Source organism: Ovis canadensis, chromosome 17 (assembly GCF_042477335.2).
Source record: "Ovis canadensis isolate MfBH-ARS-UI-01 breed Bighorn chromosome 17, ARS-UI_OviCan_v2, whole genome shotgun sequence".
NCBI lineage: Eukaryota > Metazoa > Chordata > Mammalia > Artiodactyla > Bovidae > Ovis > Ovis canadensis.
In genome coordinates, this window is record NC_091261.1 from 60,456,397 (window position 1) to 60,462,922 (window position 6,526).

The following is a 6,526-nucleotide window of genomic DNA, read 5'->3' on the forward strand; positions in this document are numbered from 1 at the left end:
ATCCAGGACTCAGAATTTAAGGAGGCAGCAGTGCTTGGGTATGTGCCTGCACCCACACAGCCAGAGAGCAAGTGACACCTTAAATTTTGCACCCTGGGGTGTGGAGAAAAGGGAATTCTCTTACACTGTTGTTGGCACTATAAATTGGTGCAGCCACTATGGAGAACAGTACAAGATTCCTTTAAAAAGTAAGAAAGAACTACCATATGATGCAGCAATCCCACTCCTGGGTATACACCCAGAAAGAAGCATAATTCCAAAAGATATATACACCCCAATGTTCAGTGCAGCACTATTTATAATACTCAGGGGATGCAAGCAACCTAAGTGTCCATCAACAGAAGAAGAGATAAGAGAAGATGTGGTGCGTATACACAATGGAATCTCACTCAGCCATGAAAAAGGAATGAAGGCGTGCAATTTACAGAGATGTAGATGGACCTAGAGACTGTTACACAGAGTGAAGGAGCTCAGAAACAGGAAAACAAATATCATATAATATTGCTTATGTGTTGAATGTAGAAAAATGATATATAGGTGAACTTATTTCCAAAGCAGAAATAGAGACACAGACATAGAGAATGAATATATGAATACGGGGGTGGGAGAGAGTGGGGTGGGATGAACTGGGAGATTGGTATTGACACATAGGCACTGTTGATATTGTGTGTTTATAAAATAGATGACTAATGAGAATCCACTGCATAGCACAAGGAACAACACAATGCTCTGTGTTGATCTAAATGGGAAGGAAACCCAAGAAAGGGTGGATATGTGTATATGGATAGTTGATTCACTTTTCTGTACAGCAGAAACTAATACAACATTGTAAAACAATTACACTCCCATAAAAATTAATTCAAAGCAGTGCTCGCTTCGGCAGCACATATACTAAAATTGGAACGATACAGAGAAGATTAGCATGGCCCCTGCGCAAGGATGACACGCAAAATTCATGAAGCGTTCCATATTTTTTTGGAACAAAATAGAAAGCCCAGAGATAAATCCACACACATATGGACACCTTATCTTTGACAAAGGAGGCAAGGATATACAATGGAGTAAAGACAGTCTCTTTAACAAGTGGTGCTGGGAAAACTGGTCAACCACCTGTAAAAGAATGAAACTAGATCACTTTCTAACACCATACACAAAAATAAACTCAAAATGGATTAAAGGTCTAAATGTAAGACCAGAAACTATAAAACTCCTAGAGGAGAACATAGGCAAAACACTCTCAGACATAAATCACAGCAGGATCCTCTATGATCCACCTCCCAGAATTCTGGAAATAAAAGCAAAAATAAACAAATGGGATCTCATTAAAATTAAAAGCTTCTGCACAACAAAGGAAAATATAAGCAAGGTGAAAAGACAGCCTTCTGAATGGGGGAAAATAATAGCAAATGAAGCAACTGACAAACAACTAATCTCAAAAATATACAAGCAACTTATGCAGCTCAACTCCAGAAAAATAAACGACCCAATCAAAAAATGGGCCAAAGAACTAAATAGACATTTCTCCAAAGAAGACATAAGGATGGCTAACAAACACATGAAAAGATGCTCAACATCACTCATTATTAGAGAAATGCAAATCAAAACCACGATGAGGTACCACTTCACACCAGTCAGAATGGCTGCAATCCAAAAATCTGCAAGCAATAAATGCTGGAGAGGGTGTGGAGAAAAGGGAACCCTCCTACACTGTTGGTGGGAATGCAAACTAGTACAGCCACTATGGAGAACAGTGTGGAGATTCCTTAAAAAATTGCAAATAGAACTACCTTATGACCCAGCAATCCCACTGCTGGGCATACACACCAAGGAAACCAGAATGGAAAGAGACACATGTACCCCAATGTTCATCACAGCACTGTTTATAATAGCCAGGACATGGAAACAACCTAGATGTCCATCAGCAGATGAATGGATAAGAAAGCTGTGGTACATATACACAATGGAGTATTACTCAGCCATTAAAAAGAATTCATTTGAATCAGTTCTGATGAGATGGATGAAACTGGAGCCGATTATACAGAGGGAAGTAAGCCAGAAAGAAAAACACCAATACAGTTTACTAACACATATATATGGAATTTAGAAAGATGGCAATGACGACCCTGTATGCAAGACAGGAAAAAAGACACAGATGTGTATAACGGACTTTTGGACTCAGAGGGAGAGGGAGAGGGTGGGATGATTTGGGAGAATGGCATTCTAACATGAATACTATCATGTAAGAATTGAATCGCCAGTCTATGTCTGACGCAGGATACAGCATGCTTGGGGCTGGTGCATGGGGATGACCCAGAGAGACGTTATGGGGAGGGAGGTGGGAGGGGGGTTCATGTTTGGGAACGCATGTAAGAATTAAAGATTTTAAAATTAAAAAAATAAAAAAATATAAATAAATAAATAAATAAAATGTAAAAAAAAATTAATTCAAAGCAAACAAACTAATGTGTACCCCAAGAACTTGCTTTCTGGCCCTAGTCTAGCCCCTGCCATCATTACAAAGTTAAAATTTTCATGTAATTGGTCTCAGTAAATTACTCAAGCCTCATTGCTGCCAGGCTGAGTCACAGCCGGAGAAGGAAAAAGATACTCCTACCCTCTTGTCTCCTGCCAAGACTGGAGGCCAATCTCTCCACCTGCTTCTGTCTCTGTGATCTACCCAAAGATTTTCTTAAATCCCCACCAAGTGGTTTCCTGACTATGATCTTAGTAACAGCTGATGATAGGCACTCATAAAATTGCAGAGTGGATCCTAAGCTGAAAAACAGATCCTACACTTCATTGCCTTATGGAAGGACTTGAGCTAGGAAACCCTCAGAGCTTTGGGGGTTCTAAGCGTTTCCTGGTAGAAAGGACACTTTTCCTGTTTGACACTTTGCATGGGAGACCATGCTGGGTACAGCTTGGTGACAACTTAAATGTCATTCCACCAAGGTCAGAATCACCTTGACATATTTTTACTCAGACTTGGAGTCGGCATGCTGATAGTATCAGTAGCGAGTCCAACACGTAATCACTCTCTTATGTAGCAGACACTGAGAATTTTCACTGCAACCATAACCTTGGCTCCAAAGAATGGTGCTATTATTGCCCTATTTTAAATATAAAACAGCTAGCTAGTATGAGAGAGAGTGTGTGTGTATTACTCCTCTATATACTTTATGTCTTTTCATTTATGGAACTTTCATAGCATCTGCAGAAGGTAGGTGCTGTTATTATTCCCGTTTCACAGATGAGATTGAGGGAGATACATGCTTGACAAGCTATGGAAAAGTTAATAATTGTGTTTAATCATCTGTATTTTGTCTATGCTATGAGTAGCTTCATGTGTTTCAAAAATTTTTAACATTCCCTTCTAGGAACTTCCCTGCTAGTCCAGTGGTTAAGAATCCACCTTCCTTCATAAAGGACAAAATGATTCCTGGCCAGAGAACTAAGATCCCACATGCCATGGAGCAACAAAGAGCCTGCATACTGCAACTAAGACCTGTAGCCCTCCAGGTTCCTCTTCTGTGGGATCCTCCAGGCAAGAATACTGGAGTGAGTTGCCATGCCCTCCTCCAAGGGATCTTCCCGACCCAGGGATCGAACTCGCACCTCTTATGTCTCCTGCATTGGCAGGTGGGTTGTTTACCACTAGTGCCACCTGGGAAGCCTGAGCCACCACAAAAGACCCCAGTTGAGACTCAACAGAATCAAAATCAAACAAATAAATGTAAAAAAGATTCCCTTCTAAATTACAAAAAAATCAGAGTATAAGAATCAATCAATATGCAGACATTAAAGCTTTATAAATTTGCAGTTCTTATAACATCATTATTCTTTTCCTTAATAGGGCAGGTAATCAATGTTACTTGGAAGGGGAAAGCTATAGTGTGGACCCTGAAACTGAAGTATAATCAGTCATATCACATCACAGATGTCAGCAGGCCTCCATGACAACCATTCTGTGTTGGGATAAATGTGTAAACGTAAAACTGGAGACTTGCACCTAAGTCAGTGGGCAGGATGAATACTAGCAGGGCTTCTGTTTTATAATTATTTTTCATGAACTACCACAACATCCAACAGATGGGGATAAAATGGAAACAGTGACAGACTTTATTTTCTTGGGCTCCAAAATCACTGCAGATGGAGACTGCAGCCATGAAATTAAAAGATGTTTGCTCCTTGGAAGAAAAGCTATGACCAACCTAGACAGCATATTAAAAAGCAGAGACATTAGTTTGCCAACAAAGGTCTGTCTATTCAAAGCTATATTTTTCCAGTAGTCGTGTATGGATGTGAGAGTTGGACTATAAAGAAAGCTGAGTGCCGAAGAATTGATGCTTTTGAACTGTGGTGTTGGAGAATATTCTTGAGAGTCCCTTGGACTGCAAGGAGATCAAACCAGTCAATCATAAAGAAAATCAGTCCTGAATATTCATTGGAAGAACAGATGCTGAAGCTGAAACTCCAATACTTTGGCCACCTGATTCGACGAACTAACTCATTGGAAAAGACCCTGATGCTGGGAGGTATTGGGGGCAGGAGGAGAAGGGGACGACAGAGGATGAGATGGTTGGATGACATCACCGAGTCGATGGACACGAGTTTGAGAAGGCTCTGGGAGTTGATGATGAACAGGGAAGCCTGGTGTGCTGCAGTCCATGGGGTTGCAAAGAGTCGGACACGACTGAGTGACTGAACAGAACTGAACTGAACCACAACCTCCAGTACTGTATCCCCTTACTGAGTGGAAGAGACATGAGCTAAAGACCTAGAGACGATCTTGTTGAGTGAAGTAAGTCAGACAGAGAAAAAGAAATATCGTAGGACACCCCTTATAAGAAGAATCTAAGAAGAAATGATACAAATGAACATATTTACAAAACAGAAACAAACTCACAGACTTAGAGGACCAGCTTATAGTTACCAGGGGCGAAGGTTGGTGGTGGGGAGGGATAGTTAGGGAGTTTGGGATGGGCATGTACACACTGCTATATTTAAAATGGATAACCAACAAGGACCTACTGTGTAGCACAGGGAACTCTGTCCAATGTTATATGGCAGGAACTTCCCTAGTGGTGCAGTGGATAAGGAATCCATTTGTCAGTGCAGGGGACACTGGTTCGATTTCTGGTCCAGGAAGATCCCACATGCTTCAGGGCTACAGAGCCCATGCTCTAAAACAAGAGAACCCACCCCTCAATGAGAAGTCTGCACACTGAAACGAAGAGTAAACCCTGCTCACCACAACTAGAGAAAGCCCACACAAAGCAACGAAGGCTCTGCACAGCCAAAAAAAAAAAAAAAAAAAAGGTATATGGCAGCCTGGTTATGGCAGGGGATATGGCAGGGGATTTCAGGGGAGAATGATACATATATATGTATGGCTGAGTCCCTTTGCTGTACACCTAAAATTATCACAGCATTGTTAAGCAGCTATGTGCTCAGGCACTTCAGTCATGTCCGACTCTCTGTGACCCTATGGACTTTAGCCCACCAGATTCCTTTGTCCATGGGGTACTCCAGGCAAGGATACTGAAGTGGGTTGCCCTGCCATTTTCCAGAGGATCTTCCCAACCCAGGGATTGAACACCCATCTCTTGCTTCTCCTGCACTGTAGGCAGATTCTTTACCACTGAGTCACCTGGGAAGTCCACTAAGTGGCTATGTGCTGTGCTGTGCTTAGCCACTCAATCATGTCCAACTCTTTTCGACCCCACGGACTGTAGCCCACCTGGCTCCTCTGTGTGGGGATTCTCCGGGCAAGAATACTGGAGTGTGTTGCCACAGTCCAAAACAAAATTAAGAGTTCTTTTGAAAAAACATATCATAAAGAGATTGCAAAAGTAATGGACAGGGAAAGAACAAGAGAAAGTAGACGACAGTGGACAGGAAGGTGAATGCAAGGCAGAGAAAAAGGAAACAGCACCTGCCTACCCACAGGAAATTCAAATCCCATGTTGCATTTCCTATAATAAAAGTCATCACCAAGCTTTATGTTAAGCTTTGGTTAACAGGGATAAAATGTAAGCTCTCAGTGACAGAGAATCATGCTTTGAGATTCGTTCCAATACATTATTCATAAGTCATACTTAAGCGACCGAGACACTGAGTATACTTTCTCTCACATAAACTCAAGGGCCAAGGAACATTTACCTGGAGATCTTGGATGCTCAGTTTCATACGGAGCTGCAGGTTTGCTGCATGACTGATGGGTATTCCTTTCACATGTGGAATTTCTAAGACCCATGCTTCTCTTCCTCGCCAAGGGGATGGGTATTTCACTCAAGACCCTCTGAAAGATTTTGACTTGAATAAGGGTCTTAAGTCATCAGTTGTGGGATCATGGACTGGCCATCTAATTCACTGTGCCTCTAAATGAGATCAGGGATGCAATATATAACATCTGTCATGTATTTTAAGCCACTAAATTTGCAGTAATTTTTTCTAGCAGCAATAGAGAGCTAAGAAATATGACCCTTAGTTCCCCAAGAGTCTGACCATAGCCTGATTTCAACAA

The 6,526-nt window shown here is 41.5% G+C and overlaps 1 non-coding gene across 1 annotated transcript; it reads left to right on the plus strand.

The window, feature by feature from the left end:
• Positions 1-867: 867 nt before the first annotated feature.
• LOC138422994 (U6 spliceosomal RNA) lies at positions 868-975 on the plus strand. Its single transcript, XR_011250101.1, has one exon. It is a non-coding gene; the product is annotated as a U6 spliceosomal RNA (small nuclear RNA).
• Positions 976-6,526: the final 5,551 nt, after the last annotated feature.